This window comes from Pituophis catenifer, unplaced genomic scaffold, assembly GCF_029215685.1.
Source record: "Pituophis catenifer annectens isolate HBS135680 unplaced genomic scaffold, rPitCat1.0.hap2 SCAF_6, whole genome shotgun sequence".
Lineage (NCBI taxonomy): Eukaryota > Metazoa > Chordata > Lepidosauria > Squamata > Colubridae > Pituophis > Pituophis catenifer.
In genome coordinates, this window is record NW_027256886.1 from 57,228,590 (window position 1) to 57,239,672 (window position 11,083).

The 11,083-nt window shown below is 38.1% G+C and overlaps 1 non-coding gene across 1 annotated transcript; it reads right to left on the reverse strand.

Moving 5' to 3' along the window:
• Nucleotides 1–10,575: 10,575 nt before the first annotated feature.
• On the reverse strand, nt 10,576–10,649 carry TRNAT-AGU (transfer RNA threonine (anticodon AGU)). The gene has a single exon. It is a non-coding gene; the product is annotated as a tRNA-Thr (tRNA).
• Nucleotides 10,650–11,083: the final 434 nt, after the last annotated feature.

The following is an 11,083-nucleotide window of genomic DNA, read 5'->3' on the forward strand; positions in this document are numbered from 1 at the left end:
TTCCTGACATCAAGCTTGTGTCAAGTTTCGAGGTCGTCTCAAATAATAATAGTGCTGACAGCTTGAACTTCCTTGTACTTTTAACCCATAGCTTCTGCTCTTGCACATTTCCTATTTTGTTTAGATTCTTTTGTGCTTAATTTTTTTTGTTGATCCCACAAACTTTTAACTCTTTCTGTGTGTATGTGCTTAATGGGTTTACAATCAACTTTATTGAGTTTTGCATGTAATTCAGTAGTGAAATCCAATTTTTTTTACTACCGGTTCTGTAGGCATGGCTTGGTGGGCATGGGGTGGCAGAGGGCGTGGCTTGGTGGGCATGGCAGGGGAAGGGTACTGCAAAATTTCCATTCCCACCCCACTCCAGGGGAAGGATACTACAAAATCTCCATTCCCTCCCCACTCCAGGGGAAGAAAACTGCAAAATCCCCATTCCCACCCTACTCTGGGGCCAGCCAGAGGTGATATTTGCCGATTCTCCGAACTAGTCAAAATTTCCACTACCGGTTCTCCAGAACCTGTCAGAACCTGCTGGATTTCACTCCTGATGTAATTGTTAATCAGCTCTTTCTATACAGCTAAATTCCCACCCTGAGCTGCCTCGTGTTGAAGGTTTTAAAAGTTTTAAAAGCCCCTTTAAAAAACCTAGCTTGATTGCTTCTATATCTTGAAGTGGTTGAAATTGCAGGTCTTAAGTGTGAATGTCAGAGGCAGATATTATCACTTGCTAATGACTGCACATTAGGCTAGACAGAAGCTCCTCTAGTAGAGGCCTCAAAGATTAACAGAAAGAAGACATTCCTGAAGATAAAACTGTGATTTGTTCAGGGCAAGATTTAGAGGCAGAAATCTAGGTCTTCTTCTCAGCAGAATAAACACAAAAGTGCCCAACTGCAACAGTTGCCTTTTGAAGTAAGTGAAGAAATCCACATTACAGCTGAAAAGCCTCCCTCATAAGAGTAGACTCTAGCATCCCTTCAGTTTCCAAATGAAAGAAAAATCTAGAAGCTGCCTCCATGGTTGGAGAGGCCTTTGGTCCTTCTGATCTAGTATTATTCACAGTGACAGGTAGCAGTTCTTCAAGGATGTGGACAGGATTTTTTTTTCAATCCTTCATTTTTCCAAGAATTGAAACTGATCGCTGGGATAGGCTTAGCCACTAAGCTATTGCACAACAGAGAAAAATGTACACTATATCTCAAACCTGGCTAGAATCTGAATTCTTTGTAAACCATGGATGTGGTGTCAGATTCCATACCAAAAGGACAGTCAATCCACCTAATCTTTCCAAATGAAACTTTGTGCCACACAGCTTCCTGTCTACATCTACTTCAATTGCCCATAAATCCACAAATAATATGGGAAAGTCATTTTCTTGGCCTCAAAGAGCCGTAACCAAGGTCAAAAATAGATAATCATATCTTTCCTAAGTATAGTCAGGCTCACAGTGTAAACTCATAAACATGCAAAACAAAGCAATATAATATAATAGCTCCAAAGCCAGAGGTTGAAAACTTTGTTATTTTCCCTAGTTTTCTGATCTTAGACAGCCTTAGCTAACACTATGCACTTTTGAACTCAACAAGCTTTAGATTTGAGTAGATACTGTAAGCACATAACTTTACTATAACTGCCCACATTGCCAAGTTTTGGTTGATGGATTGATTCTGTTATTCAATATACATCCTATCATTCTTTTGGTTCTAATATTCAAGGGGATTATACAAATAAAATTTAAAAAATACAGAGGATAAAACATGGCAATAACTCAATGCAATTAGTAGTAAAATCAATCATTAAAATAAATTGCAAAACAACAGTGTTTTGACACCTTTATAAATACTGGGGGAGACAGCCAAATGCTTCTCCTTAGAAAGCACATTTCATTTCCTGGGTATTAAGCAGGAGAAGGCCTTTTCCTTCATATCAGCTTGTTGAGCCTCTACAGCCAGACAGTCATTTTCTTAAGGGCTTTTCCCATTGATCTAAGTAACCAGATAAGTCCGTAGGAGAAGAGGTGATCCAGCAGATAAATAGACTCCATGTCATTTAGAACTTCAAAAGTCAACATCATCATCTTAATTTGTGCCTAGTAGGCAAGTGACAGCCGATACAGGTATCATATGATCTATCAGTCAGTAGCCGGGCTGAAGCATTTCCACCAATTGAGTTTCTGCAGTTTTCCAAAGAGAGTTTCACATAAATCCCACTATAATGATCAAGATGGGTTAAAGCCAAGACTGGAAATGTTGCAGTTTGCACATTAGCCATAACTCTGCAACCGTACTTCTTGCTACAGCTGCTACATACAAATCCAGTGACAAGTTCATTACAGGTAGCCCTCAAGTTATGACCACAACTGAGCCCAAAATTTATGTTGCTAAGTGAAAAGTTGTTATGTGAGTTTTGTCCCATTTTATGATCTTTCTTGCCACAGTTACTAAGTGAATCCTTGCGGTTGTTAAGATAGTAACAACCTTAAATGAATCTGGCTCCCCATTGACTTTGCTTGTCAGAAAGTCATAAAAGGTGATGACATGACCCTGGGACACTGCAACTGCCATAAATATCAAACAGTTATCAAGCGTCTGAATTTTGATCATGCAACCATGGGGATGCTGCAACGGTCATAAGTGTGAAAAATGGTCGTAAGTCACCTTTTTCCGTGCCATTGTAACTTTGAACGGTCACTAAATGAACTGTTGTAAATTGAGAACTACCTGTATTTGTCAATCATGTGGTTAAAAAATATCTTTGACACTGGAGGTACTATAAAATAAAGCAATGAATTTCAGTTGAATTTTGCATTCATTGTGAGATTGCATAGCTATTAAGATAACTATGATTTTGACTACCAATGCACAGTGTAGTATAAGAGATATTAACTGTAGATTCATTAAAATATCAATTTTCAAAGTTCTGCAAGAACTATAGAGGGGCCTGTAGTTGACAGCAAAGAGAAATCATCCATAGAAGGATGAAGAGAAAATAAACTTTGTACTTTGGAAGAAGGGAGTAAGATTGCAGATTTATCTAGAATACTAATTGGGTCTATCATGCTTTACAAAATTGCTGGGACAATCCAGAGTAATCCAATCACTCATTAGGATTTTCAATTGATTTATTTCAATGGGGATGGAATTCAAGAAACAGAAACAAATTTTGGTTTTGACTTCTGGGCGAAAAAACACATCAAGTGTGGTTTTCCTCTCCACCACAAAACTATAAATAGAAAATACTTGGTACAGAAAGAAGTATTTGCTGGGTTCTTTTTTTTTTTTTTTTTTTTGCTTAAATGATGAAATGGACAAAGTTTAATCTAGGAAAATGCCTCATTTTTTATTTTGATGCAGGGAAGTGTACAACTGGTGCTTTTTTAGAGCATGGAACATAGCATGAAAGATATTCAATGAGCTAGGTTTGGTGCATGTGCAGTCCAAATGGTTGGACATGCTCAGTGCAAATTAAGCTTCAGTCTGAGTAGCTGAATGACTCAATGTTTAATTTTTTGTAGCCAGAATCTGTGGCCAGAAAAATGTCAGTTCCAGCACAATGAAAATGGTCAGCAATAGAAGTTATTTTTGCTTCTCTCTGATGATAACTTTGTTCAAGCAGGTGTCCTCAGACACCCAGCAACCTTCACCCATGCTGATCACTGATGGTGAATGATAGTTCACTATCATTTCCTTTCCCATGCAATAACACCTTGTTATTCAGCATGGCATCTTTCCCACAAAATATCTGGACACTCCATCCCCTATGACCCTTAAAAAAGCCTTAAAACCCTTTTAAGTTGACTGAAGTTATTAATGTAATATTGAATAATAATGAATTGAATAATCAAATAATCTTCCCAGTGGGAGAGGTAGATTTGTTTTTAATTGCATTGTTATTAACTCAATTTATGGAGGTTAATACACATACTTCTTCACGTTGTTTGCAGCTGAAATGGCCTTCAAGCCTAGTAAAATAAATAAATATTCAAAAGAACATATATTTAAGATACGTTATTGGTAGGCCTAGAAATACTATCATTTCTGGTTAAAATTTATGAAAGGTTTTGACATTATTTCTCTCCTATTCTGCTTTTCTGTTGTACCCTGCCATGAATCCATATGGAGTGTGGCGTATAAAACTAAAGTTTGTAAATCAGTCAACCATTCAATCAATCAATCAATCAACCCACCATCAACCAATAACAGGCCAGCCCCTCATACAAAGTGATACCAGTCTGAATACTGAGACTTGAATTATATACAGTAATCTGACAAAAGACTACACATGAACCCTGATAATACTAGTTATTAGAGGAGCAAAGTGTTTTTCTATGGAACAAAAAAAAATCTGTTTTTTCCTTTGGTTCAGCTGTGCCTAATAAAAGAGAAAAATAACTTATTTTTAAAACGTCCCTCACTTCCAAGTAATTGGTTTCTTTATTCTGTCGTGATACTTAACCACATTATGAATCTTTTTTCCATTGCGAGTGACAATTATATGTGCCCTGAGCCAAGTGGAAAAGCAGGCTTTGTTCTGCCTTTGCATCTGGTTCCCTGGCAGCTGTTTTTATGGTTGATTGTAGAGCTAAATCTGGTACCTTTCTTACACTTAAGAGATTGTTTGGATTAATTGTCCCCCTGGTTGTTGTTATTGTTGCTGTTGTTATGGTTTGTTGTACAGTCTGCCAGATGCTCAGACTGGATTTGGCATTTTTGACTACTTATCAAGTCCTTTCCAAGGACCTGTGATAGGCAGATTTGGATGTTGAAAGTGTTACTGGTATTGCCGCAGAATGTAAGTTGTTCTGAGTAAAGCGTCTTTTGCAATTGACTGATGGCGTATTTGTCAAATTCATTTTTTATTTATTTTATTTATTTATCAGATTTATTATTGTTGTTATTGTTGCCTGTTGAAAGGTCTCTTGTGTGTATTCAAGAATTTAGAACTGTTTCATTGTTTAAATTGAGAAAAAAGATGGGATATGTAATCTCCATATAAATACAATTGTGTAATGTATTTCTGGATATTTTGTTTCCTAACATTAAGCCTGTTTATCTATATCACAGATGTATTTTCTGGGGAAACTATCTCATCCTAGATGGCCTCTCTGTGAATAATCAAGTATCTTAGATTGCAAGACACAGAAAATCAATATGGAGTTCAATAACATATGTTATTATCACAACTGTGATGAGAAAAACATGCATTTTTTAAAATGATAGTTGCAAAAAATGAGGATGAGAGAAAGATACTGTAGTATGTGCATAGAACGAAAAAGACAGTTGCAAATAATGTAGTGAAGAGAGTAAGGTGTGGTTGATTTTAATAGGGAGCACCTGGAACAATTTTAATGAAAATTTTAAAAAGTTGAATTGGAAATAGATGAAAAGGCTAAACAAGGAGCTTCCAGCAATAGAATCAGTTTGTTAAGAGCAGTTGGGAGTATATTTGAAAAGTGTTCGTTGTTGTTGTTGTTGTTGTTGTTGTTGTTGTTGTTGTTGTTGCAAAACCTCATGCTCTTTCTTTTAGGATTATGGAAAAACAGATATTTCTTTTATTATTATTTTATTAATCAATTTCAGATGTTTTAACATCACAGATAAGATTTATGAATTCACTTCTTGTCCTCATTCAAAGGTTAATTTGAATTAAATTTAAAATCATTCCTGGTGGGTATTTCTAAATTCTCTTGATAAATTGGAAATTTGGGGAAGATGCCAAAGTCATGAAATTGAAATAATATGTACTGGTGTCCAAGGGCTGAAAAGGAAAGTCATTCCTGTTCTAAATAATTGAAACTGTATGGATCAGGAAAGCTGTGACCTGCTAAACTTTACAGATCTTCTACCAGTTGGAAAACAAAGTCCATGACTCTGAAATTGGAATTCTCATTTTTTTTCCTTGTTCTACATTCAAGTTCTACAATGTTCTGTACATTCTAGTGTTGCCTTGTGTATGGTAATGTTCAGATGGTTTTGGGGGAGATCTTAGTTGTCTTCAGGAAGTCAATTGAATTTGTTGCAATTTTTAAACTAAGAACAAGGTGAGGCACATAAAAAGGCTGTCCATGTTATATCCAGAAGTCATTTTGCAATTACAGCTTTTCTGTTACTCAAACACTTTTGAACTGTTTAATGAAGACCTAATACAGTTCATGGAAAGCTATTTATTCTATTGTTCTTGTAACTATTGTTATTGGGATGGACTGCCTAGTGACTCAAATCACCTCTTCAATAAAATTATAACAGAAACTTAGATGGACATAGCCTCACAAATGCTGGACAATGTGGAAATGCAAAGAATGAGAAAAGGATGGATTCAGGTTTTATCTGCACTGATTATGAAAATCCTTTGAAACATATGTACAAAATGGGGAGGTGTGCATAATAATGACATGATGATTAGACTGACTATGTGACACCCCCTGATTTTTCTAATGTGACTTCTTGTCCTAAAATCAATCTTTCTTTCTTTCTTTCTTTCTTTCTTTCTTTCTTTCTTTCTTTCTTTCTTCTTTCTTTCTTTCTTTCCTTCTTTCTTTCTTTCTTTCTTTCTTTCGTCAGACCCAAAACTAAAAATGATACATAGTGATTCTCCCAAGTTGAGTTATTTATTGTTTCATACCTATAGACAAAACTTTGCCAGATTCAGCACTCTATTATCTGCATCTACAATACACTCTGTGAACTATTAGGAAGGGGCTGTCTTCACTTCCTTTCTCTTACACATAAATTCTAAACTGAGTTGCTTCTTACGCCTCTGGAATGCACCTCCTCCCTCCTAGGAATCCACTTCCTTATTATATCTGTTACGATCTGATGAGCGGCCGCCCAGCAACGGAGGCTTTCTGATCAGCTGAGCTGATAGCTCGGCCGGCGGGAGGTGTGAATGTTTTAAAGTGTTGGCCGTGCGAGCTCAGCTGCAATATAAATAGCGGCTGCGCACGACCGATGTTAGGTTACATTTTAACCCTTGTGCTTGTTGCTGTGAATAAACCGTGTTGCTTATCTTGGTCTCTTATCCGCCGTTCTCAATTCAGAACAATATCCTTCCTTCCTTCCTTCCTTCCTTCCTTCCTTCCTTCCTTCCTTCCTTCCTTCCTTCCTTCCTTCCTTCCTTCTCTTCAGGACTCCAACTTCTAATATCTCTTCTCATACTGATTGGTCACCTTCTATAGTCATTTGAAATTTCCAGACCTTGAATGGTCCTTCACTTTTAGTCATGCTTTCCCTATTTGACCTTCCTTTCCAGTTATCCATGTCCTCCTGTGCCTTCAAATATCTGATAATCCTAATCTTCCATTACTTTCCTTCTCTTCTTCCTGGATGAATATGTGGTGTGTGCTGCCAACTATATAAGCAAAAGAAAGCGCAATTTTACCTACTTCCTCTCCCAGCACTGCAGTAAATGAGAGAATTCATTACTAAAGCAACAGAAGCTGTGAAGCATACATAAAAAGAATTTAAAATGCCTTGCATTTTCTTACCACTTACAGTACTCGAGCCATTCAAACCTAGGAAATCAAAATGGTTAGCTAAAGTAAATTTACCTTGCAGTCCTCACAAGAGTTAGTTTGTTTTTTGTTTTTTTCTCAAATTGAATTCCTGAAACAGAGGACTTCAGAAAAGTGAAGAGGCAGCCTTAAAGTTCTGTGGAAAAATTCCCTAATGAACTGGATTAAAATTCCCATCGTTCCACCCAAAATAGCCTTTTCTCCAAGGATATGTTACTCTTCGGAGAATGTATTCAGAGAATTGTAATGCTGTGGATTATAAATGCATACATCTGGAAAGCACCCAGTTGGGGAAAGCTGCTGTATAAAAGTTTTAAACAATTGATAGTAGCAGGACAGTTTATTTGAAAACAAATATTATGTATTAGCTGCCTCTTTCTTTGTAAATGCAGGAGATTTTCATGTCACATACATTTGAGAAAGCTTTTGCTTTATTATAATTGTGCTTTGAAAATCCAAGAAAACATTCCCAAGGCTCCTACCTCAAAGAATACACTTTTCATATGTGGTTGTGGTGAGCTGAGGGCATTAGAGGAACTAGCTTCCTTGGCCAAAGAGATAGAAAAAATGTTGATATAAAACAGAAATTGGAGAAAACAGTTCAGAGCCAGTTACATTGCCATCTTACTGTAGAATGTTTGGAGGAAATTTAAGGAATAAGGGTAAACTTAAAGCACACTACAATATAGGGATTCTGATGAAAATAATGGTCATTGTATCTATTGTGGAGAGGGGAGATTTTTCATGTCAGAGATCTTGCTCCAGCACTGTCAAACAAAAAGATTTCAGTTCTAAGGCATTGTCCAGAATTGAACCATAGATGCTTTGTTTGCTATTTAGGAGCTCTAACACACTTAGCCACTGATTACTCTTAGTTTGTTCCTGCCAGAAAACAAAATAGCACACTGCTTTAAATCCAAGTCATAACACAAACTCAGAATTTCAATGGCTTTTTTTCCCACTTCATGGAATAGGAAAAAGCTCCCAACCTCCCCAGAACAAGAGATAAATTGCCCCAACCTGACTCAAAACACTAGTACCAAAGCAAACTCAGTACCTCTTGTTTATGGGGCAGATAATTTACACTTAGTGTCATTAGCCTAGGTATGTTGCCTGGCTTATTTATAACTTCAAGTTGGGCTAAATTGGCATGATAAGAACTATACCGCTTTGTCCTGGGAGGTGCAAAGGTAAAGCTTTTCCTCTGGCACTGGGACTGCAGCAACCTAGATAGTTATCTGAATTCTAGTATAACCTCTGAACTTCTACGCTTTTCTTTCCTTCCTTGGTGAGCAACCAGATGCATTCAGAAAACTGCGACCCACAGCCAGATCCCCAGGGCCCAAAGAAATAGCCCCTAAGTCACTCTTGGGGACCAAACTCAGAATCTCCTGTTTAGCAGTCAAGCATGTTAAATGGCCTGGGCATATTGTCAGTTGTGGCAGACATGATGCTGAAATATATATACATATACATATACATATACATATACATATACATATACATATACATATACATATACATATACATATACATATACATATACATATACATATACATATACATATACATATATATATATATCAGTTGTGGCAGACATGATGCTGAAATATATATATATATTTGCTCCTGGAAGCACGAAGCCGAGAACACCAGCCTGAAGATGACGAATGAGACTTCGTCGAAACGTCGCCAAGACACTTCCAATTTTACGTGGGAGAAGACCCGAATAACCAAAGACCTACATACAAACACCCGCGAAAACCTGAGAAAACAAATATATATATATATATATATATATATATATATGTGTGTGTGTGTGTGTGTGTGTGTGTGTGTGTGTGTGTGTGTAGGTCTTTGGTTATTCGGGTCTTCTCCCACGTAAAATTGGAAGTGTCTTGGCGACGTTTCGACGAAGTCTCATTCGTCATCTTCAGGCTGGTGTTCTCGGCTTCGTGCTTCCAGGAGCAATGTGAGATCGCAGCTGTCTCTTCCTTTTAACTGCTAGTGGGGGTGTGAGCTGATTGGGTGGGAACTTGGCTGTGTTCTGATTGGGTGGAGGTGTGTTCTGATTGGTTAGGGGCTTGGCTGTGCTCTGATTGGATGGGGGGTTGGTTGTGCTCTGATTGGCTGGGGGTGTGTTCTGTTTGGGAGGGGGCTTGGTTCTGCTCAGCTTAGTCTGAGTTGCAGGGGGATTTGACCTGGTGAGCTGCGTTGTTGTTGTTTGGCTTCGTGTTTGTGGCCGTGCGAGCTCTTCATGGTGGGTGTCAGTCTGCTTCATGTATGGATTGGAGGGGTTTAAAGTGGCTAATGATGCAGCTGCGGTCTGGCTTCTGGTCCTTGGTCGTGGCTCATTATCAGTGTGGGTTTGAGTCCACGCAGAAAGCAGACTCAGTGTGGGGGAAATAAGCTGACTTTGTATAAATATACAAAAATATGAAGGCTATTGCTTAATGCACTGAGTCTCCGGAGAAGGGCGGCATATAAATCAAATTTAAAAAAAACAAAAAACTGATGGCATCAACACTACTGAGGTAAGAAATTCCCTTTTTAGAATGATCTGGAAAGACCCAGGAAGGCCTTGTACCTGGCAGAGCTGAATTAATAAATTTAGCCATCCTCGACTTCCACAAAGTAATTAGAGCAGTGGTTCTCAACCTGTGGGTCGGGACCCCTTTGGGGGTCGAATGACCCTTTCACAGGGGTCGCCTAAGACCATCGGAAAATACATATTTTCAATGGTTTTAGGAATAATTTTATGGTTGGGGGTCACCACAACATGAGGAACTGTATTAATGGGTCACGGCATTAGGAAGGTTGAGAACCACTGAATTAGAGAGATGCACCCCCTACCCAGGCCCAGCTGTGATTGTAAAATTATGGGATGGTGGTTAAAGGTCTTCATTGTCTCTGCCTTTGAACTTCATTCAAAATTCTAATCTCAATCACGATATAAAATCAGAATGTTAATCAGGTTTTTTTTCTGCTTTGAAATAATAAAAAGACCCAGGTATGCCCTGTTCAGCTGTATCCATCTTTTTAGTATCGAAAAGGTTTAGTTTCAAAGGCACCACTGGGAATCGAACCCAGGATCTCCTGTTTACTAGACAGGTGCTTTAACCAACTTAGCCATGGTGCCTCACACTATAATTCAGGCCACTCTCTCTAAAGACAGGAGAAAGATGCTGCATTAGCAAAGTACATTACATTCTGCCAGTGAGATCTCAGGGCAAAAGCCCTTAAGACTGGCTGACACAAAATTCTTAATATAGCAATCTCCTGCGTGCCTTGCAAGCCTGATTCAATTTTGGAATATAAGAAGTCTTGGGTTCAAAGCCCAGTCCACTGAAGGAAGGATTGCAGTTCCTTTTGATTTCTGAGAGCTTTGCTCTTATTTTCAATCTGAAAATAATTGGGGGGGGGAGGTGTAGCACTTCCTTTCTTCAGCCTCTAAATAGACAAAAAGGACATCAGCCACAACCTGACTCAAGATGTGCTGTCTGTGGAGATGAAAAAAGCACCTTCGGCTCAAGATGTCCTGCTTATAATTTACTCATCCCAGCTAAACTGTAG